General features: G+C 38.2%; 1 long non-coding RNA gene and 1 pseudogene across 1 annotated transcript; one reads left to right on the forward strand and one right to left on the reverse strand.

The window, feature by feature from the left end:
• Positions 1–344: 344 nt before the first annotated feature.
• LOC134484404 (uncharacterized) lies at positions 345–2,830 on the forward strand. The gene is made up of 3 exons (XR_010061849.1): positions 345–427; positions 911–1,004; positions 2,072–2,830. It is a non-coding gene; the product is annotated as an uncharacterized LOC134484404 (long non-coding RNA).
• A 3,876-nt stretch (positions 2,831–6,706) lies between these two features.
• Positions 6,707–27,491, reverse strand: part of LOC134484512 (solute carrier family 53 member 1-like) — a 35,561-nt pseudogene continuing 14,776 nt past the window's right edge.

A 27,491-nucleotide genomic window follows, 5' to 3' on the forward strand; every position in this document is an offset into this window, starting at 1 on the left:
TCAGTTCCTGATTTCCATATGTTGAAGTCTCAGATAAAGGCTATCTCTTCAGGTAACCCACTCAACCCCTAACCAGGGCTCACTGAGCTTTCCAATGTTCCAAGTATTTCTTCCTTTTTTATACAAATACAAAGGGCCAACTTCTTTCTCCCCATCACTGTAGTTTTTACCCTCTTCCTTCTCACTCCCAAATGTGTGTTTACTGTGAATTAGAGGCCAATTAATAAACCTTAGTGGTACTGAGGGAATATCTGAAAGGCAGTTGCAGTCAGGACAACACTTGTGACATCACAGAAATAGCTAGAGCTCTCCAGGATACAAGAGACATTTCAGGCAGTTCCTAATGATGATGTCACTGAGAGATGCCATGGCCTACCTGCTAAACAGCTTTCCTTACATTGAACAGATTTGACCATGCCTTTTCCAGGTGTGTTTCCTGTGACACAGTGGAAACCTTTACATACTCCATCTCTCTAATGCTAAGTACTTCTATTGTTTCATTAGTGGTTACATGCTCTGAATAGAGAAAGATAGGGGTTTGTTATGGGTACAATGGATCTAGGAAAATGGAGTGGAGCAGATTCTTCCAGATAATAATTGTATTCACTGGTCCATTCCTGTGACATACTCTTCAATTTCCTAGGTTTTCTCTGTTTTTCAAAGGCAAGTATTTTCCCTACAGACCTTCAATTGATGAAATATTGTAATAATTTTTTTCTACATTTCTTGAGAGGGGACATTATATATATTCCTGAATATGTACGCAAAAATTGTATTCCAATTCAATTATTTCAATGATTTTGCCAAAAAAGGGGACTAGGTACACAGTGAGTATGACAGGGTAAATATTGTGTACCTACTTCGAATAGTAAACTCCTAAATTCTTAATTTTTTTTTCAACAAATTTCAGACATCAGTAAAGCAAAGGACCACATGGAGTATCGAATTTGTTCTCTTGACCTTTTTGATATCAGTACTACAGTATCAACCTTCCAGTGTCCCAGGTAAGATTTCAGGGTTTTGGATGCTTTTCCATGATTCATTCTTCAGGCCAAACAAAAGATTCAGGAGGATGGGCCGGGAGAGGAATGACTGATGTCCTGGGAACCCTCAACTTCAGTAGATTCATAAGAACAGGAGGGAGTCTCTTTTGCATTTTTATTTGTGAATTCTATCTTTTTATTTCTTTTTTGCGGAGCTGGGAACCGAACCCAGGTTTTTGCGCTTACTAGGCAAGGGCTCTTCCCCTGAGCCAAATCCCCAACATGGATTCTACATTCTTGACCTAGTTGAACAGAATCCATGTTAAAATTCCACCTTACTTCCTCACTGCAGGAGCCATCTATGTGTGAATATATATATATATATATATATATATATATATATATATATATATATATATATATATGCCACCAAAACTAGATAATATTGATGAACCTAAGAAGTGCAATCTGCCAGGAACCAGATATAGATCTTTCCTTAGAAAAAATTCAGAAGTGAGTGCTAGTGGCAAACCAGTGAACTTAAAATGGACTTCTTGTTGGTAGATTTTGAAAAAGTATTACAAGAGGTGAAGGGGCTTTAACCACATATGAACATCAATGCAAAAGAATCAGTGCTTTCTGGTACTAAACCAATATTCAAAATAGGTACATGGTCAGAACTATGGCTGGAACTGCATATGTGGCAGAGTATGTCCTTCTTAAGCATCAATGGAAGGACAACCCTTTTGTTCTCCCTGGGTTAGACTCACAGGTCAATGGATCATAAATGAGGAGTAAGGGGCATAATAGAACAAGAACAAAAAACATGGCTAGTGGTCTTATGGGCAGGAAATTGGGAAAGGAAATAACATTTGAATATAAATATAAAAATATCCAATTAATAATAAGGAATAAAATATGGTAAAAATAAAAAAAATGAAAGAAATTAAAGAAAAGAGCACAACCAACTAATAACACCTATTGACTCAGAAATCTAAAAAATCATTGACAAGGAATGGTAGTCAGAGATATACTAGTGAAAAGATGGGGACAATGAAGTGTCTAATACGATCACTTCTCTATCCCAGATAACAGGGCCAGACAAAAACTGCACTAAATGAATGCAAATCATGGAGGAGTTTACTCTGAGCTGAAGACACAATACCTGTCTTTCCCTTCTTCCTTAGAAACTTTTTCTTCTGTGTGAAAAAGAATAAGAGTCATGTGCTCTCAGGTAAACAACTATGCCCTTCCTAACTCATGGATTTTGTAAGAAATTAATGATATAAACTCTCTGATGTCCAGGAACCATAACAAGCATGGAAATCCAGATGCTTCTGAGAGGCTCACAACTCCTGATACCCGTATGTGGGAGGCTCAGATCAAGGCTATCTCTTCAGAGAATTCACTCAAACCCAACGCAGGACTCACCAAGCTTTCCCATAGACCATGTATTTCTTCCCTTTTTATACAAAGACAGAAGGGCAGCTTCCTTTTCTCCATCTCTGATATCATCTTCCTCTTTGTTCTCCCTCCCAAATGGCTGTTTACTCTGAATTAGGAGCCAATTAGTAAACCCTAGGGGCACTGAAGGAATATCTGAAAGGCAGTTGCAGTCAGGACAACACTCGTGACATCACAAAAGAAGCTAGGTCTCTGCAGGATACAAGAGATTTTTCAGGGAGGGCCTAATGATGATAACACTGAGAATTGCAATGGCCTACCTGCTGAACTGCTATATTTACATTGACCACATTCGAGGGTGACCTTTACAAGAGAGTCTACTGTGACACAGGAGAAACGTTTAAATACTACATATCTCTAAATCTATAGAATTCTCTTTGTTCATTATTGGTTACATGCTCTGAATAGAGAAAGAAAGGGCCTTGGTAAGGGTACAAAGGATCTAGGAAGATGGAGTGGAAGAGATTCTTCTGAATAATTATTTTATTCCCAGGTCCATTCCTGTGCCGTACAATTCAATTTCCAGGTATTTCTCTGATTCCCAAGGGCCAGTATTTTCCCTATAGACCTTTAATTGAATGTATATTTTATTACATTTTCTTATTGTACATTCATTGATAGGGAACTTTATAATATTCTTAATATGTACTCATAAATTCAGTTTACCTTTTCAATTTTTTTGCAATGATTTTGTCAACAAAGGTGGCACAGCTATAGAATGAATATAACAGTGTAGATACTCTGTACCTACATCAAATGATAAGCTCCCAAATCCTTATTTTATCATAAATTATGAGACATCAGTAAAGCAAAGGACAACATGTGCCATAGAATGTGGTTCTGTAGTCCCATTATATGTCAGTTCTCTAATAACTACCATGCTGTTTTCCCAGTGCCAGACTTGAGGGTTTTGGATATTTTATCATGGTTTTACTTCAGACAATACATGAGATTCATTTGGATGGGCATGGAGAGTAATGGCTTCAGGTCCAGGGACACCTCAACATTACTAGTTTCATAAGAACAGGAGGGAGTCTATTTGGCATTGTCATTTGTGGATTCTAAATAATTGAGCTTGTTTGTTCCAAAGAATCAATGTCAAAATTATACCTAATCTCATTTGTAGGAGCCACCAAAATATATATGTGTATGTGTGTGTGTATATATATAATCTATTATATTATCATATGTATATATATATATATTATCTATTATATATATATATATATATATATATATATACCAGCCACCAAAACTAGATAAGAGGGTTGAAGCTTTGAAGTGCATGCGGCCAGGAACAGGATATAGTTGCTTCCTGAGAGACACAGGTAGAGAACGTCCAATACAGAAGTGAAAGCCAGTGGCAAACCAGTCAACTGAGAATGGACCTTTTGTTGTTAGATTTTGAGAAAGGATTACAAGAACTGAAGGGGGTTCAACACCATGAGAACAACAATGCCAACAAAACAGAAGTTTCAGGTTAAACCAATATTCAAAGAATGTATATGGACAGACCTAGTGCTCCAACTGTTTATGTAGGAGAGGATGGCCATGTTGGGCACCAAAGGAAGGAGAAGCCCTTTGGTTTCATTCCTAGGATTAACTCCCAGTATTTGGAAATGCCAAGGGGCAGTAAGGTTGGTTATAGAAGAATTGGAAGGGGACTGCTTAGGGATCTTATGGACAGGAAACTAGAAAAGTACATAACATTTTTAATGAAAATATAAAAATATACAATTAAAGAAGCAAAAAATTGTTAAAATGAGAGAAAATGAAAGAAGTTATTAAAAAAGAGAACTGCCTACTAATCACATGTATTGACCCAGAAATATAAAGAGTCACTGTCAATGAATGGTAGTCAGAGTAATACTAATTGAAAGATTGAGACGATGAAGTCTCAACTAGAAACACTTCTCTCTCCCAGATATTAGTTTCAGACACAATGTGCAGACTGTAATCTCTTCATCCCACACATAACTGTTGCCTTTTATTTTGATGTTGAAAAATAAATCGAGGTTTGGATTCGAGAAGCATCACTGATCATAGTATTCTGCTAATGCAGTTTATCCAAGATTCTTAAGAATTCAACTGCCAACAGATCCCGGAACATATAATTTACTTATTTTTAATCAAAATTAGCACTTTAAAGTGTATTTCACGGCTGTGTCATTTTGGTAAATAGAACTCCTAGGTACTAAGCTATATTATTTATTTAATTTACTGTTGAAAAGTATTCTTCTTTTATGTGTGTGAGTGTTTGCTGTCATGTATATATGTGTACCTTGTGTGTACCTTGTCCCTTCAGAAGCTAGGAGAAGAGAATGAGTTCCTGCCATTGGAATTGGAGATGGCTGTGAGCTGTCATGGGGTACTAGGAACTGAGCAAGTTCCTCTCAAAGATCAGCAGGTTTCCTGAGTTCCTGAGCCATTCCTCCAACCCTATTTTAACTTTAACCAAGTGTATTCATCACCACTAGAAAGTTAAGAACCTACAATCAGTCCCCTTGTACTGCTTTCTTTTTCCACTCCCTAGAGACAAACATTTGTAATTATCCATCCCATTTGACTCCATAACTGTAAATGTTTTGATTATTCAGTATTAAACATTATCAATGAGCTGACAATTAGCTTTCAAATAAAAAAAAATTATGCCAGCAAAAATCAGCAAAAGTTTTTGGTATGGCATCTCCACAATCTCCATTCTGAATTTTTCAGATTCATTCCTGCCCCCCAGCCCTAACCCCTCTTCTTGCCACACAGTGGCTCCTCTTCTATTTTCATGTCACATGTGGTGTTCACTCCCATGCCCTCCTGGCTTAACAGCTTATTTTATCCCTTTCGTGGTCCCCTTCCCAGTTTCATTACACACACACTGAACCTAGGTTCCCCATTGAGAGGAGGCAGGCAGAATTTGAATGAGGACTATAACAGGATTTCAGAATGAAGGTAAACTGGACTGCACACTGGATTCTTCACGTTTTTCTTAAAAATTTGCAATTATATTTCAAGAAAGTATAACTTTATTTTCTATCGCATTAAATATGTAATAATAAAGAAAGTGACTGACAAAATCTATTCGCCAATCTCACTGTATGGAAGTCTATAAATGAGAAGTCTATGACAGAAAACAAACTACATTGATATAGAGACACTGATCTTACACAGTCAGCACTGGAAACAAATGTGTCCCATTTTTTACCAAACAGCACAAAAGTAATAAGAAGCACACATGTGGTGAATATGAAGCAGCTTTACCTGACCCTGCTTTCTTTCTTTCTTTCTAACGGTACTAGGGACTGAAATCTCCATCCAGTGCCTGATTGTGCATGCCTGCTGTCACCTGGCCCTGCCCTTTGTTTCCCTTTAGTTTAGAATTGTAAAAAGTATATTCAATGAACAGTGATGTTTCCTAAATTCTCATGTCAGGATCACTGCTTCCCTGCAAGGGTTCACCCGAGGCCCTTATGCATACAGCATATGGCTCATGCATGCTGCTCCAGTCCTCACAGGCAACTTTCTCTACCCAGCACCCCACAGTCATATACTTTTCAAAACACAAATCTGACATAATGGTGACATTTTGATATAGGTCAAAAGATTAACTCAGTCTTAGAGAGATGGTTCAGCAGTTAAAAACACTGACTGCTCTTCAAGATGTCCTGAGTTCAAATCACAGCAACCACATGGTGGCTCACAACCATCTGTAAGGGGATGTGATGCCCTCTTCTGCTGTGTCTGAAGACAGCTACAATGTAGTCATATACATGAAAAAAATATAAAAATCTTAAAAATTATTAACTATATATCTATGCTATCCAAAGAGAACTTTAGGCCAATAAAAATATAAAGAGCTAATGTAGTCTAACATCCTTACTTTAATAATCTTCTGTGGACTTCTCTGTCTGAATGGCCTAGTTGTTGTACAGCTGGGATTGGATACAGAGAGCTAGATTCCCAGTTCTTGGCTTAATGTTTTCAAGATCAAATCACCACATTTACCTTTACTAAATCATCTGTGTAAGGATCTTTTCTTTTAATTTAAAATTCAGCATCTCATAGTCCTGTAACTCTAATATACCAGTAAATTCATAAAATATTATATTATATATAAAATACATTATATACAACATATAACATATATATTTTTTCTCCCACTCTAATTGGGTTGGTACTCACTTCTAACAAATGTCCCACTGCATTTACTACGCAGCAGAAAAACAAGATAAGGTGTTTTCGAGCTATATTGGCATCTGGGATAATTGTTTTGTAATCATATTAGTTAACTAGACCTGTGTCAGTACTGCTGTATGACCTAACTGCAGATATATCTAAGATAAGTGTGAATATTCCATACATGCTTTTTGAGGGTATACAATTTATTCCCAGAGGAAAGTGTTTTCTCCTGCATTCATATCAAAGAGACCCCAATCCATCTTGAGATCCCAGATGAGGGCATAGCAGGAACTGATGATACAAAAGAAGACCGCATGTAAGAGAACACCATGGTGTCAGAGTGACCTCATTGTGGAGAAAGAGGAGAGAAAAGCAAAAGGAAAGAAAAAATTACTAGATTGAATTATAGTTCCTTAGTAAAGGTAGATTCTTCATAACACCAGAAAGAAATCAAATTGTTAAAATAAACATCCTTAAAAGAATCATTGTGAAACAATGGTTAATAAGAAATATGACTTCTTTGATGTGCCATTACAATCATTGAACTAACCATAAACAAAATTATACAAATGTTTAGTAAGGGTCTGCAACATTTCAGTGTACTCTTTGGATGTCTAAACATGAAATTTAAACTTCTAATACTAGGTGACAGCTTAGGGTAAAAGATTGGGAGAAAAAAACAATGCAGAACCACAGGAAGATCCTGCACCACTTTCTCTCCAAGAGCACCTGGGGTGTTTTTTTACTTTAGAGCCTCCTTCACACACTGGATCATCAATGCTTAGCCTTCAGGAGCACAGAGGACTCCAGAGAAAGAGCTGAGAACACAACAGAGGCTGTGATGAGGCACTTACTTGCCCTTTATGTTTATGGAGCCAAGCTTCCCTCAAGCTACAGAGATACATGACATTCCCTCCCCGCTTCCCCCAACTGAGGCATCACCCATACAAAGACTAATCTGTCTTTATGCTGGAAACTTTTGGCTTTATTCTGAGAACACAATAAAGCACATCAAATCAGAATAAAATAATTTGTAAACATAGTTATACAATTTGAACTTTTTGGTTTTGAGTGCCATTTGTTCTCTGAAATCCTCCTCTGGTAACTTCTTGAGTCCCCATGATGTTCTCCAGTTCCAAGATATGGCTAGATATCCAATAAACTGGTTTTGCGTTACCAGGAAAAATAATGATCACATCATCTAACCTCAAAAAGTTTTAAATTTTGGTCAGTTTCTCATACTGTCTCATGCATTCTCCACAATTTGTCCTATTAAACAAGTATTTACAGATCATTTTAAAGTTATTAATGAGTTGAGTATGGAATGATACCAGGGTAACTGATAATTTGCTGAGTAACAGAAGTTTGCTACATAAGTGAAGCTGAGTTCAAATGAACTACAAAGAGCTGCAAAAACATCAAGGAGAATGGGAGTTTCCCACAGAAGGAAATGGATGCCCGCAGCATTTGTGATATTTCTAGAAAAAGAAATATACAATAGTGCGAATGCTAGGAGGATAAAGTGATGTCATTCAAGGTTGAAGACATTTTTGAAAAGGTTTAAGGTATAAAAGTGTGTTATGTTTAAAAAATTGTTGTTGAGTTTGGGGATTTAGCTCAGCGGTAGAACACTTGACTAGGAAGTGCAAGGCCCTGGGTTCGGTCTCCAGCTCCGAAAAAAAGAAAAAAAATGTTGTTTATATAGGGTTTATAAGACATAAGACAACACACAAGATAGTTTGTAACCATTTGAAATAACATTGGAAGAGACATAGGCCTTGATTTCTGAATGCCTTCTTGGTCCTTAGGATCATTATTTTAATCAAATAAATGCTCACACATTTACTGACACCAGAATTGCACAGTCAGAAAGAACTGATACCTTGCAGGTCTAGAACAACTGGATTCAGTATGTCTTATCTCATAAGATACATAACTGTTTGCTGACACAATCATTATTAAATGGTAAGGCATATAAACTTACACCTAGGTATATGTTAAAATAATAGACACTCACAATTTATCACTTCTTCCTGGTGTAAACTGTGTTGTTCTCTACCCTTCCCAGGTTGCATACATTCTATCTGCATGACACTGTGTATTGCTGCTCCACTGCACATCTTCTTTCAACTCCACATGCAACAGTCAGTGGCAAAAACTGGGTCTGATGGAAAAATTTATATCAAAGAAATCAAGAAACACTACAACCCAGTGTTCTCAATCTATACTCCCACACCAGAGCTTGTTTATTAAATAAATATACACCAGCATATCACTTACTTAGCGTTTTTTTAGACAGTTAGTAGGAGGTAAAGGCATGTGATCCTAATTGGATCTATCAAAAAAAGAAGAAAATAGAGGAAGATGAGGAAGAAGGAAAAAGGAGGGAGAGGAGGAAGAAAAGAAAGAACAGAACAGAAAGTCTCTGTTTGGATAGGAAACAATCTTCAGGTTTAAATTATAATCACTGTGGTTATTTGAATAGGTTTGGCCCAACAGACTGAAACCTGGGTCCAAAGAGACTGGCACTATTAAGAGGTGTGTCCTTGGTGGAAGAGACAGGCTTTTAGGTCTAATATGTTCATTCCAGGCCCAGTGTAATATACAGTTTCCTTATGTTCCTAGTGTATCACGGTGTAGAACTCTCAGCTCCTTCTCAGTGTCAGTCTGACTGTACTCTGTCATGCTTCACACCATGAAAATTGATTAAACTTCTGAAACTGTAAGCCAGCCCCAATTAAATGTTTTCCTTTATGAGAATTGCTGTGATGATATTGTTTCTTCACAGAAATAAAGTCCTGAAAAGTCATAAGAATTTTCTTCAGAAGCATATTGGTCTAAATATTTATATTAGAACACTGAATTTGAATTCTATGTGTCTAACACATAATTTGTTATCTAGGTATGTTTGAATTTTTTCAGAGGTCAGCTAAGTAGTAGGTATTACCAGCTTCATGGGTCATTAAAACCCGCTCACAATTTATCTACCAAGGTTTGCAAAAATAAAGCAATTTCAGGAATGGAATGAAATCCAGTCTTCAATATTTAAAAAATAAGATGAATATAGAGATTAAAAGACAAGATATTTGATGATAAATTAGAAACCTTTAAAATGAAATGTGTATGTTAAGTCATGTAATCCACACATTTTATTTCATTTCTCATAATGGAAATATAATAATAATAATAATAATAATAATAATAATAATAATAAATTAACCAGCTTACTAGTAAGTGAGGACTTGCACAGAATAACAGGCATATATTCAGTAAGTCACATGCTGGTGTTAGTCTAGTGAGCATAAGTAGTATCAAGTCTTATTACTGAAAGCGGATGCTCTTTATTAGTTACTGAAGAAATAAATATAAATTGTTGTCAGAAGAAAGTAAATTAATACTGAAACAAAACACAGTATACTAATCTTCCTGTATTTTTATAATTTTGCCTTCTCTTTATAATACAATTGTTAAGATGGTGTTAGCAACTTCCTCTTTCTAAGCCCATTTATTCTATGAAAGTTGTAGGAGAAACACATGTAGATGTACTGGCTTTTAAATATCTTCACAGACTATTCCAGAGTAGGTAATATTTACCTCAGATTCCAATGATGCACCCATGCTACATTTTGCTCTCATTTTTTATCTTCCCTATTTCCCTAATAAAGAATATTCCTCCTTTAAGTCCTCCTCCTTCTTTGGTATTGAGAGGATGTCCTGGAAGGATGCGACCACCACTGTAGTCAAGCAATTACACCTTATTCTTCCTTGGGTTACCCTGCTAGTCCACTTCAGTAATGGTAAGAATCACAGTAAATCAAATCATTGCTATTCTACCAGAGGAGTCTCTCTGTTACACATATGCCAAATTTGAAGCATAATATATGGAACTAATTTATAGAACTGACATCTATTGAGTTTAAAATAAATATAAATTTCATAAGAGCTGCGGAGCCATAGCCATGATAGGAATGAAAGTGAAATAAGAAGGGAGAGAAGTGAAAGGTAGGAAACCAGAGCACCAAATAGCAATCCATCTCTTTTTGATGGGTGCTTAAAGGGTCTGCATGTGAAGGGTGTCTAGTCTCTCAAAAGTCACCCACTCTGATAATAAACACTTTTCAACCCAAATTTAGATGAAAAGTAAAATGGGGCAGACATTGTTTTCAAAGTCCAAGCTTTGGAGTAAGCTGAATTATGCATAAGGTTTTCACCTAAAAAAAAAATTGGATTTTGTCCTATAGTCCCCCAGATCAAACTACTGATTTTTGAGATTACTACTGTTCTCTGAGAAATAGACAGAAAATCTGCAACATATAATAATGTAAATCTGTATGACCTCAGAGGAAATTATAGCCTGTATTCTGACTAGTTATATGCTGCTTGAAATTCTCATAATGACAGGCAGCAATAGTGGGCACAGCTCCAGCGGTCATGAGTTCATGACTTCCAGCAGCTGGTTCTCCCCAGTGCAAAAGCTATGATTTGTGGTCGTCTAAGTGCATGAAATCCACTTGGACTGACCATATTCTCAATGCCCATTAGTTACAGGACACAACTTTCTCATCTGTCAGAAGTATGGGTGCTCTGTCACTGGTCATCAGTAAGTTTATGTGCACATATGATTGCACATGGTACTCCTTAGGTTATGACAATTTTCATCTTGGAGTATGAAAAGCAGCCATTCTCAGTTTCATTCACAGTTAAAGATAATACAATCCTAGAGACAGGAGGTAAAAAAAATAAATGGTTTAGATTTGAGTTGGAATCCAGACTCTGTCTCTTCCCAAACTTATGTTTACAGGAGACTTGTACACTTACGTAATTGGAAATAGAATGGGGCTAACCAGTACTAAGAATAAAAGAGGAAAAGGGAAATAGCAATTCTATTTACACACTGTTGTACCTCACAGAATGCTTCCCTGATCCCCTTTGACATTTAAAGTGAAAAAGAATTCTTGGAGTATGGAGTACCATTAAAATATGTCTACGATAATTCCGGGAAATTATGTTAAACCATACATAGAGGCTAAGGGAGCAGTACTGTGGTAGAGCAATGCTCTGCCTGTGTGAGATCTGGACTTGACCTTCACATCAATAAAAACACAGCTGGTGGGGATGTGGATAATGGGAACATTCCTCCATTGCTGTTGGTAGTGCCATTTGGAGGTTTCTCAGAAAAATGGGAATAGTTCTAACTCAAGACATAGCTATACCACTCCTGAGCATATAAACAAAAGATTCTCCACCATCCCACAAACACTTGCTCAATTTTATTCATGATAGTCAGAAGCTAAAAGAACCTAGATGACCCTCAGCTGAGGCATGGATACAGAAGATGTGGTACATCTACAGAATGGAATACTATTCAATTATTGAAAAAAAAAAGACATCATGAATTTTGCTGGCAAATGGGCAGAGAGTATCATCCTGATTGATGTATCCCAATCCCAAAACGACATGCCTGGTATGTATTCACTAATAAATGATATTAGCCATAAAATACAGGATACTCATGGTACATTCCACAAACCCAAAGAAGTTAAACAAGAAGGAAGGCACAATGGAGAATGCTTGGAACTCACATAGAGGGGGAATAAAAATGTCATTAGAGTCAGATGGAGGGAGGGAACTGGGTGGAAAAGGGGATAAGAAGGGAAATGGGGGGGAATTCAGGAACAGGTGTGGGGAGGAGAAGGAGGGATGGCCAAAAGGACAGGAGAATGAGTGGAAAACTGCAATTGACAGGGGTAGGCATGGGCAACTCTAAGATGAGAAAGACCTGGGATAAGGGAGGTCCCCAAGATCAATGGAAGCATCCTTAGCTGTTACTCACAGCATTTGGGATATGGTACCCAAAGAGGCCACCTCCTGTAGCCAAGGCAGGAACCTCAATGGAACAACAGAGACACCATCCCATCCAAGAATCTTGACCCAAAATCTTTCCTGTCTTCAAGAAATGCAGGGACAGGGGATGGATCAAAGACTTATAGAATGGCCAACCAATAACTGGCCCAACTAGAGATGCATCCCATGGGCAAACACTAATCCCTAACACCATTCATGATGCTCTGTTATGCTTACAGACAGGAATCTAGCATGGCTGTCACCAGAGAGGCTCCAACGAGCAGCTGACTCAGACATATGTAGGTACCCACAGACAAACCGCAGGCAGAACTTGAGGACTCTTATGTAAGAATTAGAAGGAAGGATTTGGTGACCAAGAGGGGACTGGCACACCATAAAAAGACCAACAGAAGCAATTAACTTGGAACTTTGAAGCTCCCACAGACTGAACCACCAATGAAAGAACATACACAGGTTAGACCTTGGCCTCCCTGCACAAATGCAGCCTGGATTTCATATCAGTCCTGAATAACTTGGGGTGGGTGTTCCCAAAAGCTGTAGCCTGCATGTGGGATATTTTCTAACAGGGCTCCCATGTCTGGTTTCAGGGGCAGTGGATATGCCTAGCCTTTTAGACACTTGACGTGTAAGGGTAGGGGGAAATCCAGGAGGAACCCTAATTGTCAGAGGAAAAGGGATGGGGGAATTCAGAGAAGGAATGTGGGAGGGGTGATGAGGAGGTGGCAGTGGGTAGGATGTAAAGTGTATTAAGTTAAAAAAATAATAATAAATGGGAAAAACATATATATATATATATATATATATATATATAATTCTAAATATAATATAATTCTAAAACTAGGAAAATAATGCAAAGAAATTAAAAGAGACAAAACAACCTGGAAACGAATAGAAAGGCATGGGGAATCTTCTTACCAAATTGAGATTTAATACACATTTTCCAGTATTGGCAAAAAAGAAACACAAAGGGAGAATCTGGGAATGGGCCCCACTGCCCCCCAAATGCCTAATTGACTTTTAAAGCGGACATTCAATAGAGCAGAGACAGCTCTTTGCAATAACAGTAGTGTTACTCAAAACTGACAGTCAGAGATCTAACAGAAACTTTGACTATTTCAGAACTTACATGGGAATTCAATCAAAATAGATTATGGACTTACCTGTAAAACAAGAAAATAGGACACCAATAAAAATGTTAAGACCGAGATAGAAAAAAAAAAGAAAAAAAAAGAAAAAAAAAGAAAGAAAAGAAAAGAAAAGAAAAGAAAAGAAAAGAAAAGAAAAGAAATCTTAAGAACAAGGCCTTGGTAAAGAGTCATTCATACAAGGAAATATTGATAAATTAAACTTTGCCTGTTAAAGGCCACGTTAGGAGAAAAGCTGCAGCAGAAGCTTCTTTCTGTAGCCCTGGCCAACCTGGAATTCTCTGTAGACCAGAATGATTTGAAACTCAGGGATACACCTGCTTCTGCTTCCCTAGCGCTGGGATTAAAGGCATGGGTCTCCACAGCATTTCTCGGGTAATATTTATTTATAAAAACTTCCAGATTTTAAAAACTACCAGATGAATTCTACCTAATATGTAAAGAACTCAACAAATTAAAAAAACTAAGAGGAAATTCAACAAAGGGTGGATTAAAAATATACAATGATAATTCCTTAAAAAACAAGAAATTCCAAAGGAAATGACTAAATTCCAAATTTATCATCTAGCAGAGTGGCACCTGTGCTTACAAATTGCTCTGCAGAGTGACAGATGGGAACTGAAGCAACCTCTGATCTACTGAAGTTCGCCAGAAGTGTGCTAAAAACAAGACAAAGCTCCTTTCTGGGATTGGGTCAGTGTTTAGATGGCTGGTTGTTCTTCTAGAGGAACCAGGTTTAATTCCCAGCATCAATATGGTTGTTCACAGCTACCTAGAACTCCAGTTCCAGAAGGTTCCTTATCCTCTTCTGACCTCTGAGGACATCAGGCTCGCACATGGTGCAGACATACATCCAAGCTCAACGTTCACATTCATAAAAATATTAAAGGAAGAGAGAGACATTCTCTGGTATTTCACTTGTGTTTTCTACATGCTTGTGTCACACCACGGAGCTCAACCAACCAAACTCAGAAACAGGAGTCTTACACAGAAGGTAAATCTGACAGGTAGCAAAAGACGGGTATTTCACATTTATAAACCTATAATATAGATGAGTGCCTCTTTCAGGGTAGCACAGTTCATAAGGGAGCAAAGTAAGCCAGGCCTACTCTGTCTATTATCCCAAGACCATGTTTCAGCTCTTGACACATGAGGACTTTTCACTCAAATGCTTCTTTAAAATTCTTTCTGGCAGAGGACTTGGTTAAATTGAAAGAGGAAGGTAATTAAACCTTACTGTAGGCAATGCAAAATTAGGTGGGAGATTAGAAAAAAAAAACCAATTAGAATCTTTTGAGTTGTGTTTGTTTGAGGAGGAAGACTTGGGTGGGGAGGTGTTTGAGACAGGGTCTTGGTGTGTAGATTTGGCTGTCCTCAAACTCAAAATCCTCCTGACTCAGGCTCTCAAGTGCTGGGATTACTGAGCTATGCACCCACACCCAGCTGTGAAGTTCTTGATATAGGAAACAGAATAGTGTGTGTGTAAGTGTCAGGGACAAGAAGAACCACCCAGCAGTTTCTACACTTTGTATCACTTTGCTTTAGTCTTTCTGTACCAGAGATTAAATATGTTGAGTAGGTGATAATATTTCACTTTATTTGGTAAGTGTTGATTCCCCTTGTGTAAACAGGTAAAAAATTTGCCTTTAAAGAATATATGCTCTAGGATATCCTTCAAAGCCATTAAAAATATGTACTAAGCACTGAGAAGCCTGCCTGACTCAAATGCAAATGCTATGTGTCAGTAAAATACTAGGTGATGATAAAACTTTTCTTTTCTTTTCCACTAAATAGAACAGAAGCACTATTTTATTGTACAAAACAAATTTTCTTTCAACGTTTCAATGAAAACCATATATTGCATACTATTCAGAGTATCACTGAAGACTCCACAGCATAGCTGAGTATAAGGATATGCTTAGCATGCTCAAGACTTTGTTGTAAATCCCCAACATGTGTATGTGAAATGTGTGGACATTTTTTTGTCCACTGGATTCTAAGAGGTATATAGATGACATGTCTTATTTATTAGCACAATAGCCAACTTCCTAATTTTTTCCAATACTACCTTTAAAATGTATTTTATTGGGGCTAGACTGATGGCTCGATGTTAAGAGCAATGGCTGTTCCTCCAGAGGATCCGGGTTTATTTCCTAGGACTCACATGGCAGCTTACAACTGTCTGCAAATCCAGGAATATATATATATATATATATATATATATATATATATATATATATATATATATATATATATATATATATTCTTCTGGAACTTGAGATATATATATATATATGTATATATATATATATATATATTCTTCTGGAACTTGAGATATATATATATATATATATATATATATATATATATATATATATATATATCACACAAACTCTCACACACACATGTATGTATGTATCTCCCTCCCCACTTAAAATGGAGGTGAACACAGACTGCACAAAGTTGTCTTCTCATATCACATGCAGATAACGGCAAGCACAGAGCCCCCATTACATATACGTTAGAAATGAAATAAAAATGTACAAAGATCATAATGCTAGGCAAATTAAACATACTAGCTAAATCATTTCCAACTTGAAATAGCATTAATGTCTCTATTTTCCCGTTATTCAGAGATAATGTATTCCCTTGCAGAGGGAGGACTTACTTTCATATTGGAGCTGACTCCACACTGCCTGAGCCAATGCTGTGGCTGTTAGTGTGACTGGCAAGTTCCTGGCTTGGCACTCAGTGGATGTGGTGATTAGGACAAGGAAGCAGGAAATGGGTATATCTTCTGATAAACACACCTGCATTATTCTTGCTCACTGTACTTCTGTGCTTTCTCAAACACAGCTCTGTAACATAGAATGAAACCACAACACCCTATCTGATTGGTTCTCTATTGTTTACCTAGATTTTAACACTGTGACATTGGGTAGTACTCAGGGCATTTGGCAAGCTTACAAAGAATATTAGTACAACAGAAATGATCACAAGTCCTTGAAGTGAATTCTAGCACTGTTATCCATTTGGTAGTGTGGATTTTGAAGTTCAATCTTTTATGCATATTCATTCCCTTGGTTCCTCTACTTCCTAACTGGGGGGCTTGGGCAAATATCTTAACCACTGCTTTAATTCCCTTCCCTATAAAATGAAAGTCAAGTGTTTGTCTCTCTCAAAGACTTTCTCCTTGATTTGCTTAGCTAAGTTTCTTTAACCTCTCCAGGCCACAGTCCTAGCTCTTGTAATTTGTACATGGGGTCTATGTCACCTTGTCCTAACAATCATCTTTCTAAGTAAGTCTAGACTGTGCAAACCCAACATTCATCGGAGCACTTACACCTGTCTTCAGCAAGAATCTGCCAGGTTGGCTTAGACAGGGTCTATAATCCAATGTTTCCTTTTAGGAATTTCCTTTCCTTAACTGCTTGGCTATAAGCCCTCATTTCTTTGTTACTATTGTAAGTCGAGTTGCAAACACAGAAGAATAATAATCACTTTTCCACAATTGCAATGTTTCTCAATAAAACGCCACCTTTAGACCTGCCTAGCTCTCCTTTTCGTATCCAGGGCTGCTATTAGTACATGTAAATACTTCCAGTAATGTCTAGCCATGGGCACAGTCTGTCTTCTGTGGGCCAGAGGACAATGTTATTGGTCTTTGATCAGGGACATCCATCTTCATTTACCCCCTGAGATAGGGGGTAAATTTACCCCTCTCTTACCCTTAAATTTCCCAAGTATGGCTGGTTGGCCTACTCCTCCAGGTGATGGAATTATCCTTTGTCAGGCTACCATGTGATGTTTCATGTCCTGCAGCTGCTAAATCTACTGTAAACTTGTTACATGCTTTCATTTTCTTACTGTAGAATGCCATAATCATGTCTTAGCTTTCCCCAAGTTCTCTTCCTATTCTAGTTATGGAAAGGGATTTACTAGATCGAAATATATATATTTTGGTTTTTCGAGACAGGGTTTCTCTGTGTCAAACTCGCTCTGTAGACCTTGCTGGCCTCCATCTCAGAGATGTGTCTGCCTCTGCCACTTAAGTGCTGGGACTAAAGGCATGAACTACCACACCTGCATAGAAGACATATTTTTCAAAATAATAACTGCCTGAGAATAAATAATCACCACCCTGTAACTTTACTGGCAGTGAAATCATCACCCAGCATATATTATCTTAACTTCCATTATTCTGCTACTAGTGAATGGAAACACTGCTAATGTGTTTATTCTGCAAAATTATGGTTAAGACCTTGCCAATTAAGGAGTCAATTTGGAATGTTTTCCATGTAGAGGTCTGGCTGCAGCTGAAATATCGTTCCTTTCAGCTCTCCATTCCCAAGGCAAGAGTGTTCTTTGCCTCACTGATGCTGGGTTTGGTGATTGCTTTTGCATTAGGCAGGGCAGGCTTCCTTTGGTCCTGCTGTGGGATTTCTTAGACAGCAAGAAAAGATGCATTAAAAGTATTTGTGCCTTAGGACTTGCTTTCCTCAGTGCCACACGAGGAGATTCCCTTCCCAAGGCTTGCTTCATGGGGTGGGGCTCTAGAATTAACACCCATGAAACAACCCCACTCCCAATTGAAATGTAAGAGTTAAGCACAAATAAAACAGGGCAGAAGCATTTCTACTGGATGAGTTCAACCTACTCCAGTGAATTTCCAGCTGACCCAAAGTGTTTCCAGCAAGAACAATTTACAATCATTTAATTTACAAAATTTTGGGTGCATTTATATGTGGCAACAACAGCTGATGAGTATTCTTACTATGGTGAACTATAAAAGACTTTGAAGAGACTCGTATATAGTCTTGTCTGCTCCCAAAATACGATATAGTAGAAATGAGGCCTTATTGTCTATTTGTCTGCTCATTTCTTCTGCCTTTTCTTTTCCAGCTAAAATATGTCAATGTAATAAATTCATTGGTTTTCACTGATAGCATCAATATGAAGTCATATGTACAGATTAAAATGAAAATTTAGAATTCTACCAAGTCTCAACTTTCTCTCTAATCAGACATTGTTGTATAAGTTAAACTCAAATAACAATCACTTTGCTTCCTTCAAGACTCAAAAATCTTACAACTTCTGAACAATAAAATATTATAGATACTTTACAATCTTTAAACTATTTTGTAGGAGTATTACAAAGCTATATAACTTATATTTAAATTGCTGTTTTTTTGTGGTTGTTTTGTTTAGTTTATTTTGTTTTTTGTTTTTTTTTTGTTTTTCTTTTTGTTTTTATTTTTTGAGACAGGTTTTCTCTGTATAGCCTTGATTATCCTGACCACGCCTAGAACTCACAAAGATCAGTGTGCCTCTGCCTCCCAAGTGTGGGAATTAAAGGTATGTGCCACCACTATCCAGTTGAAATGTTGTTTTTATTATAAGAACAATTAAGAAAATCAATGTGACAAGAGAAAAGAATCAAAGCAAAATTTAAGTGTCAACACAGTTGTTACTTTTTACAAGTCTTCAGTGAAGAAGAAGATAAAGGTTTAAATTTTTTCAAAGCTATAGTTAATATTATATAGAGACATAATTTATGTATACATGATTTATATGTAAAAAACAACTATACTTTTTTTTTAAATCAGCATAATAACAGCAGAAAAATGGCAATTACTAATTAGGAAAATCTGAGTATATTTATATTTTAGTTTCCTGGTATCCACAGGTCTTTAGCCAATTTTTTGAGACAGATTGTAAATCAGTTTCTTCCCATGTGAGGGCATTACAAAAGAGTGTAATAACTTCCAAAAGAGATAATGTTTTGAGCTACTTTCAATAGTAAGGCAAAAATGAGAACATTTATCCAAATGAGTTTTTTTTTTTTGCTAATACCACATATATCTTTTAACGTTAATAGAACAAAGATTTACCTAGAAAATTAAAAGCCAAAATTACCATTTTTATTATAGTATAAGCAGATTAAAATGTGGATGAGAAGTCTATTATTCAGGGCAGCAAAAGAGGAGCAACTGGCTGAACCCCAGAGAAGCAGCACTTCAGGACTATGTGTGCTTACTCAGATTAATAAAGCAGCTACTTCTGCAGAGGTCCAGACTGGAGCCGAGAAAAACTCTCTGAGAGCATCAGCCTTCAGAGTGCACAAAGATACCCAGACAAGAACTGGGCACCAATAACATGGATAGAGTGAGCTCTACATAGAGTCTCCTTCAAAAATGTAATAGCTAATCCTACCTCAACCTAAGAAGTCTGAGGAAACATGACATGTAATTCCCCCACACTCACCTGCCAACAATCCCTATTATGTATGTGAACAGTAAGGTTCTAATTCCACTAGGATATTATGTGAATTACAAAACGTCAGAAGTTGGAGTTGGGGATTTAGCTCAGTGGTAGACTGCTTGCTTAGCAAGCACAAGACCTGGTTTCAGTCTTCAGCTCTGAAAAAAATAAGCTACAAATGCCATACAATCTAATGAAATACTCTCTACTTACAATTTGCTAGAATCAATAGTGTTACATCTTTCTTCTCCTATATTTCCCAAATACCTTTCTTTCCAAAGCAAATAAATCTTAAGGAAATGAGAACCTAATTAAAATAATTCCCACATTTTCAATTTAAATTTCCAAGAAAACACTTGGAGTTGTTTCAAATGTGATCATGAATGAAATATGAATCTTTTAACAGAGATTGGCTGCTAGCTGAATTCTTTTGTCTCCAAAAATCAATGACAACAAATAACTTATTTCAAATATGTTTCTTTTTTAATGTAACAAAAGAGGTCAAATAAATATTATCATGATTAATCTTTCTTTTTTTTTATTAACTTGAGTATTTCTTATATACATTTCGAGTGTTATTCCCTTTCCCGGTTTCCGGGCAAACATCCCCCTCCCCCCTCCCCTTCCTTATGGGTGTCCCCCTCCCAACCCTCCCCCAATTGCCGCCCTCCACCAATAGACTAGTTCACTGGGGATTCAGTCTTAGCAGGACCCAGGGCTTCGCCTTCCACTGGTGCTCTTACTAGGATATTCATTGCTACCTATGGGGTCAGAGTCCAGGGTCAGTCCATGTATAGTCTTTAGGTAGTGGCTTAGTCCCTGGAAGCTCTGATTGCTTGGCATTGTTGTACTTTTGGGATCTTGAGCCCCTTCAAGCTTCCAGTTCTTTCTCTGATTCCTTCAATGGGGGAGGTATTCTCAGTTCAGTGGTTTCCTGCTGGCATTCGCCTCTGTATTTGCTGTATTCTGGCTGTGTCTCTCAGGAGCGATCTACATCCGGCTCCTGTCGGTCTGCACTTCTTTGCTTCATCCATCTTGTCTAATAGGGTGGCTGTATATGTATGGGCCAAATGTGGGGCAGGCTCTGAATGGGTGTTCCTTCAGTCTCTGTTTTAATCTTTGCCTCTCCCTTCCCTGCCAAGGGTATTCTTTTTCCTCATTTAAAGAAGGAGTGAAGCATTCACATTTTGATCATCCGTCTTGAGTTTCCTTTGTTCTAGGGATCTAGGGTAATTCAAGCATTTGGGTTAATAGCCACTTATCAATGAGTGCATACCATGTATGTCTTTCTGTGATTGGGTTAGCTCACTCAGGATGATATTTTCCAGTTCCAACCATTTGCCTACGAATTTCATAAACTCGTTGTTTTTGATAGCTGAGTAATATTCCATTGTGTAGATGTACCACATTTTCTGTATCCATTCCTCTGTTGAAGGGCATCTGGGTTCTTTCCATTTTCTGGCTATTATAAATAAGGCTGTGATAAACATAGTGGAGTATGTGTCTCTTTTATATGTTGAGGCATCTTTTGAGTATATGCCCAAGAGAGGTATAGCTGGATCCTCAGTCAGTTCAATGTCCAATTTTCTGAGGAACCTTCAGACTGATTTCCAGAATGGTTTTACCAGTCTGCAATCCCACCAACAATGGAGGAGTGTTCCTCTTTCTCCACATCCTCGCCAGCATCTGCTGTCACCTGAGTTTTTGATCTTAGCCAATCGCAGTGGTGTGAGGTGAAATCTCAGGGTTGTTTTGATTTGCATTTCCCTTATGACTAAAGATGTTGAACATTTCTTAAGGTGTTTCTCAGCCATTCGGCATTCCTCAGCTGTGAATTCTTTGTTTAGCTCTGAACCCCATTTTTTAATAGGGTTATTTGTTTCCCTGCGGTCTAACTTCTTGAGTTCTTTGTATATTTTGGATATAAGGCCTCTATCTGTTGTAGGATTGGTAAAGATCTTTTCCCAATCTGTTGGTTGCCGTTTTGTCCTAACCACAGTGTCCTTTGCCTTACAGAAGCTTTGCAGTTTTAAGAGATCCCATTTGTCGATTCTTGATCTTAGAGCATAAGCCATTGGTGTTTTGTTCAGGAAATTTTTTCCAGTGCCCATGTGTTCCAGATGCTTCCCTAGTTTTTCTTCTATTAGTTTGAGTGTGTCTGGTTTGATGTGGAGGTCCTTGATCCACTTGGACTTAAGCTTTGTACAGGGTGATAAGCATGGATCGATCTGCATTCTTCTACATGTTGCCCTCCAGTTGAACCAGCACCATTTGCTGAAAATGCTATCTTTTTTCCATTGGATGGTTTTGGCTCCTTTGTAAAAATTCATGTGACCATAGGTGTGTGGGTTCATTTCTGGGTCTTCAATTCTATTCCATTGGTCTATCTGTCTGTCTCTGTACCAATACCATGCAGTTTTTATCACTATTGCTCTGTAATACTGCTTGAGTTCAGGGATAGTGATTCCCCCTGAAGTCCTTTTATTGTTGAGGATAGCTTTAGCTATCCTGGGTTTTTTGTTATTCCAGATGAATTTGCAAATTGTTCTGTCTAACTCTTTGAAGAATTGGATTGGTATTTTGATGGGGATTGCATTGAATCTGTAGATTGCTTTTGGTAAAATGGCCATTTTTACTATATTAATCCTGCCAATCCATGAGCATGGGAGATCTTTCCATCTTCTGAGGTCTTCTTCAATTTCCTTCTTCAGTGTCTTGAAGTTCTTATTGTACAGATCTTTTACTTGCTTGGTTAAAGTCACACCGAGGTACTTTATATTACTTGGGTCTATTATGAAGGGTGTTGTTTCCCTAATTTCTTTCTCGGGTTGTTTCTCTTTTGTATAGAGGAAGGCAACTGATTTATTTGAGTTAATTTTATACACAGCCACTTTACTGAAGTTGTTTATCAGCTTTAGTAGTTCTCTGGTGGAACTTTTGGGATCACTTAAATATACTATCATGTCATCTGCAAATTGTGATATTTTGACCTCTTCTTTTCCGATCTGTATCACTTTGATCTCCTTTTGTTGTCTGATTGCTCTGGCTAGAACTTCAAGAAGTATATTGAATAAGTAGGGAGAGAGTGGGCAGCCTTGTCTAGTCCCTGATTTTAGTGGGATTGCTTTAAGTTTTTCTCCATTTAGTTTAATGTTAGCAACTGGTTTGCTGTATATGGCTTTTACTATGTTTAGGTATGGGCCATGAATTCCTATTCTTTCCAGGACTTTTATCATGAAGGGGTGTTGAATTTTGTCAAATGCTTTCTCAACATCTAATGAAATGATCATGTGGTTCTGTTCTTTCAGTTTGTTTATATAATGGATCACGTTGATGGTTTTCCATATATTAAACCATCCCTGCATGCCTGGGATGAAGCCTACTTGATCATGGTGGATGATTGTTTTGATGTGCTCTTGGATTCGGTTTGCCAGAATTTTATTGAGTATTTTTGCGTCGATATTAATAAGGGAAATTGGTCTGAAGTTCTCTTTCTTTGTTGTGTCTTTGTGTGGTTTAGGTATAAGAGTAATTGTGGCTTCGTAGAAGGAATTCGGTAGGGCTCCATCTGTTGCAATTTTGTGGAATAGTATGGATAATATTGGTATGAGGTCTTCTATGAAGGTTTGATAGAATTCTGCACTAAACCCGTCTGGACCTGGGCTCTTTTTGGTTGGGAGACCTTTAATGACTGCTTCTATTTCCTTAGGAGTTATGGGGTGCTTAACTGGTTTATCTGTTCCTGATTTAACTTCGATACCTGGAATCTGTCTAGGAAATTATCCATTTCCTGAAGATTTTCAAATTTTGTTTAATATAGGTTTTTATAGTAAGATCTGATGATTTTTTTGAATTTCCTCTGAATCTGTAGTTATGTCTCCCTTTTCATTTCTGATGTTGTTAATTTGGACGCACTCTCTGTGTCCTCTCGTTAGTCTGGCTAAGGGTTTATCTATCTTGTTGATTTTCTCAAAGAACCAACTTTTGGTTCTGTTGATTCTTTCTATGGTCCTTTTTGTTTCTACTTGGTTGATTTCAGCTCTGAGTTTGATTATTACCTGCCTTCTACTCCTCCTGGGTGTATTTGCTTCTTTTTGTTCTAGAGCTTTTAGGTGTGCTGTCAAGCTGCTGACATATGCTCTTTCCTGTTTCTTTCTGCAGGCACTCAGCGCTACGAGTTTTCCTCTTAGCACATCTTTCATTGTGTCCCATAAGTTTGAGTATGTTGTATCTTCATTTTCATTAAATTCTAAAAAGTTTTTAATTTCTTTCTTTATTTCTTCCTTGACCAGTTATCATTGAGTAGAGCATTATTCAATTTCCACGTATATGTGGGCATTCTTCCCTTATTGTTATTGAAGACCAGTTTTAGGCCGTGGTGGTCCGATAGCACACACGGGATTATTTCTATCTTTCTGTACCTGTTGAGGCCCGTTTTTTGACCAATTATATGGTCAATTTTAGAGAAAGTACCATGAGGAGCTGAGAAGAAGGTATATCCTTTTGCTTTAGGAGAGAATGTTCTATAAATATCCGTTAAGTCTATTTGGCTCATGACTTCTCTTAGTCTGTCTACATCTCTGTTTAATTTCTGTTTCCATGATCTGTCCATTGATGAGAGTGGGGTGTTGAAATCTCCTATTATTATTGTGTGAGGTGCAATGTGTGTTTTGAGCTTTAGTAAGGTTTATTTTACATATGTATTGCCCTTATATTTGGGGCATAGATATATAAGATTGAGAGTTCATTTGGTGGTTTTTCCTTTGATGCATATGAAGAGTCCTTCCTTATCTTTTTTGATGACTTTTAGTTGAAAATTGATTTCATCTGATATTAGAATGGCTACTCCAGCTTGCTTCTTCCGACCATTTGCTTGGAACGTTGTTTTACAGCCTTTCACTCTGAGGTAGTGTCTGTCTTTCTCTCTGAGGTGTGTTTCCTGTAGGCAGCAGAATGCAGGGTCCTCGTTGCGTATCCAGTTTGTTCATCTATGTCTTTTTATTGGGGAGTTGAGGCCATTGATATTGAGAGATATTAAGGAATAGTGATTATTATTTCCCTTTATATTCATATTTGGATGTGAGGTTATGTTTGTGTGCTTTCATTCTCTTTGTTTTGTTGCCAAGACGATTAGTTTCTTGCTTCTTCTAGGGTATAGCTTGCCTTCTTATGTTGGGCTTTACCATTTATTATCTTTTGTAGTGCTGGATTTGTAGAAAGATATTGTGTAAATTTGGTTTTGTCATGGAATATCTTGGTTTCTCCATCAATGTTAGTTGAGAGTTTTGCTGGATACAGTAACCTGGGATGGCATTTGTGTTCTCTTAGGGTCTGTATGACATCAGTCCAGGATCTTCTGGCCTTCATAGTTTCTGGCGAGAAGTCTAGTGTGATTCTGATAGGTCTCCCTTTATATGTTACTTGACCTTTTTCCCTTACTGCTTTTAATATTCTTTCTTTATTTTGTGCGTTTGGTGTTTTGACAATTATGTGACGGGAGGTGTTTCTTTTCTGGTCCAATGTATTTGGAGTTCTGTAGGCTTCTTGTATGTCTATGGGTATCTCTTTTTTTAGGTTAGGGAAATTTTCTTCTATGATTTTGTTGAAGATATTTACTGGTCCTTTGAGCTATGAGTCTTCACTCTCTTCTATACCTATTATCCTTAGGTTTGATCTTCTCATTGAGTCCTGGAATTCCTGTATGTTTTGGACCAGTAGCTTTTTCCGCTTTACATTATATTTGACAGTTGAGTCAATGATTTCTATGGAATCTTCTGCTCCTGAGATTCTCTCTTCCATCTCTTGTATTCTGTTGTTGAAGCTTGTATCTACAGCTCCTTGTCTCTTCTTTTGGTTTTCTATATCCAGGGTTTTTTCCATGTGTTCTTTCTTGATTGCTTCTATTTCCATTTTTAATTCCTTCAACTGTTTGATTGTGTTTTCCGGGAATTCTTTCAGGGATTTTTGAGATTCCTCTCTGTAGGCTTCTACTTGTTTATTAATGTTTTCCTGTGTTTCCCTAAGTGTGTTCATGTCTTTCTTGAAGTCCTCCAGCATCATGATCAAATATGATTTTGAAACTAGATCTTGCTTTTCTGTTGTGTTTGGATATTCCATGTTTGTTTTGGTGGGAGAATTGGGCTCCGATGATGGCATGTAGTCTTGGTTTCTGTTGCTTGGGTTTCTGCGCTTGCCTCTCGCCATCAGATTATCTCTAGTGTTACTTTGTTCTGCTATTTATGACAGTGGCTAGACTGTCCTATAAGCCTGTGTGTCAGGAGTGCTGTAGACCTGTTTTCCTCTCTTTCAGTCAGTTATGGGGACAGTGTGTTCTGCTTTCGGGCGTGTAGTTTTTCCTCTCTACAGGTCTTCAGCTGTTCCTGTGGGCCTGTGTCTTGAGTTCACCAGGCAGCTTTCTTGCAGCAGAAAATTTGGTCTTACCTGTGGTCCTGAGGCTCAGGTTCGCTCGTGGGGTGCTGCCCAGGGGCTCTCTGCAGCAGCAGCAACCAGGAAGACCTGTGCCGCCACTTCCGGGAGCTTCAGTGCACCAGGGTTCCAGATGGTCTTTGGCTTTTTTCTCTGGCATCCGAGATGTGTGTGCAGGTGAAAGACCCACCCCATGAGTCTTAACTCAGAGTTGCAACAGGCTTGAACGAGCCCAGGCACGCCCAGATACCTAGGGCCGAGTCACCGTGAAAACTAACAGACCATAAAAGGAAAGGAATGCAGAACAGACCAGGAGTACCACTCACAGGCCACCTGGCAGGAAGAGATAAGCCCCCAGCCCCCGACATCCAGGACACCCCAAACCTGCCAATGTGTGTAGCTATACCTTATTACCTCATCATGTGAAATAGCCAATCATATGTGAACATGTCTATGTGCCTCGTTTGAATCCACCAATCCCCGTAACTATGCATCTGCTTCTGTACGCCCGCTTCTGCTTCCCCAATCCCTATAAAAGCCCCATGCTGGAGCTGCTGGGTGCGCAAGTCCTCCGAAGAGACTGTGTGCCTGCAGGTACCTGTGTTTTCCAATAAACCCTCTTGCTGATTGCATCCGAGTGGACTCGGCTCGGTCATTGGGCGCTTGGGACTCCTCCTGAGGGAAAGGTCCTCTCTGGGGGTCTTTCATTATGGGGGCTCGCCCGGGGTTTGGAGACCCTCCGCCCAGAGATCACCGACCATCCACCGGGAGGTAAGCTGGCCGGCGTTTGTCTTGTCTGTTGTGTCTTGTCCTGTGAACGATCGATCAATAGGCTCAGATCTGGGGACTATCTGGGCGGGCCAGAGAAGGATCTGACGAGCTCGGACTTCTCCCCCGCAGCCCTGGAAGACGTTCCAAGGGTGGTTGGAGGAGAGGGAGATCCGGATCCGTGGCACCTCCGTCCGTTTTCGGAGGGATCCGCACCCTTGATGACTCCGTCTGAATTTTATTGGAGTAGAGGATCCAAGACCCTCGCTGACTCCGTCTGAATTTTTGGTTTCAGTTTGGTACCGAAGCTGCGCGGCGCGTCTGCTTGTTACTTGTTTGACTGTTGGAATTGTTTGTCTTCTTTGTGACCTGACTGTGGTTTTCTGGACGTGTTGTGTCTGTTAGT

The sequence above is a fragment of the Rattus norvegicus genome, chromosome Y (assembly GCF_036323735.1).
Source record: "Rattus norvegicus strain BN/NHsdMcwi chromosome Y, GRCr8, whole genome shotgun sequence".
In the NCBI taxonomy this organism is placed as follows: Eukaryota; Metazoa; Chordata; class Mammalia; order Rodentia; family Muridae; genus Rattus; species Rattus norvegicus.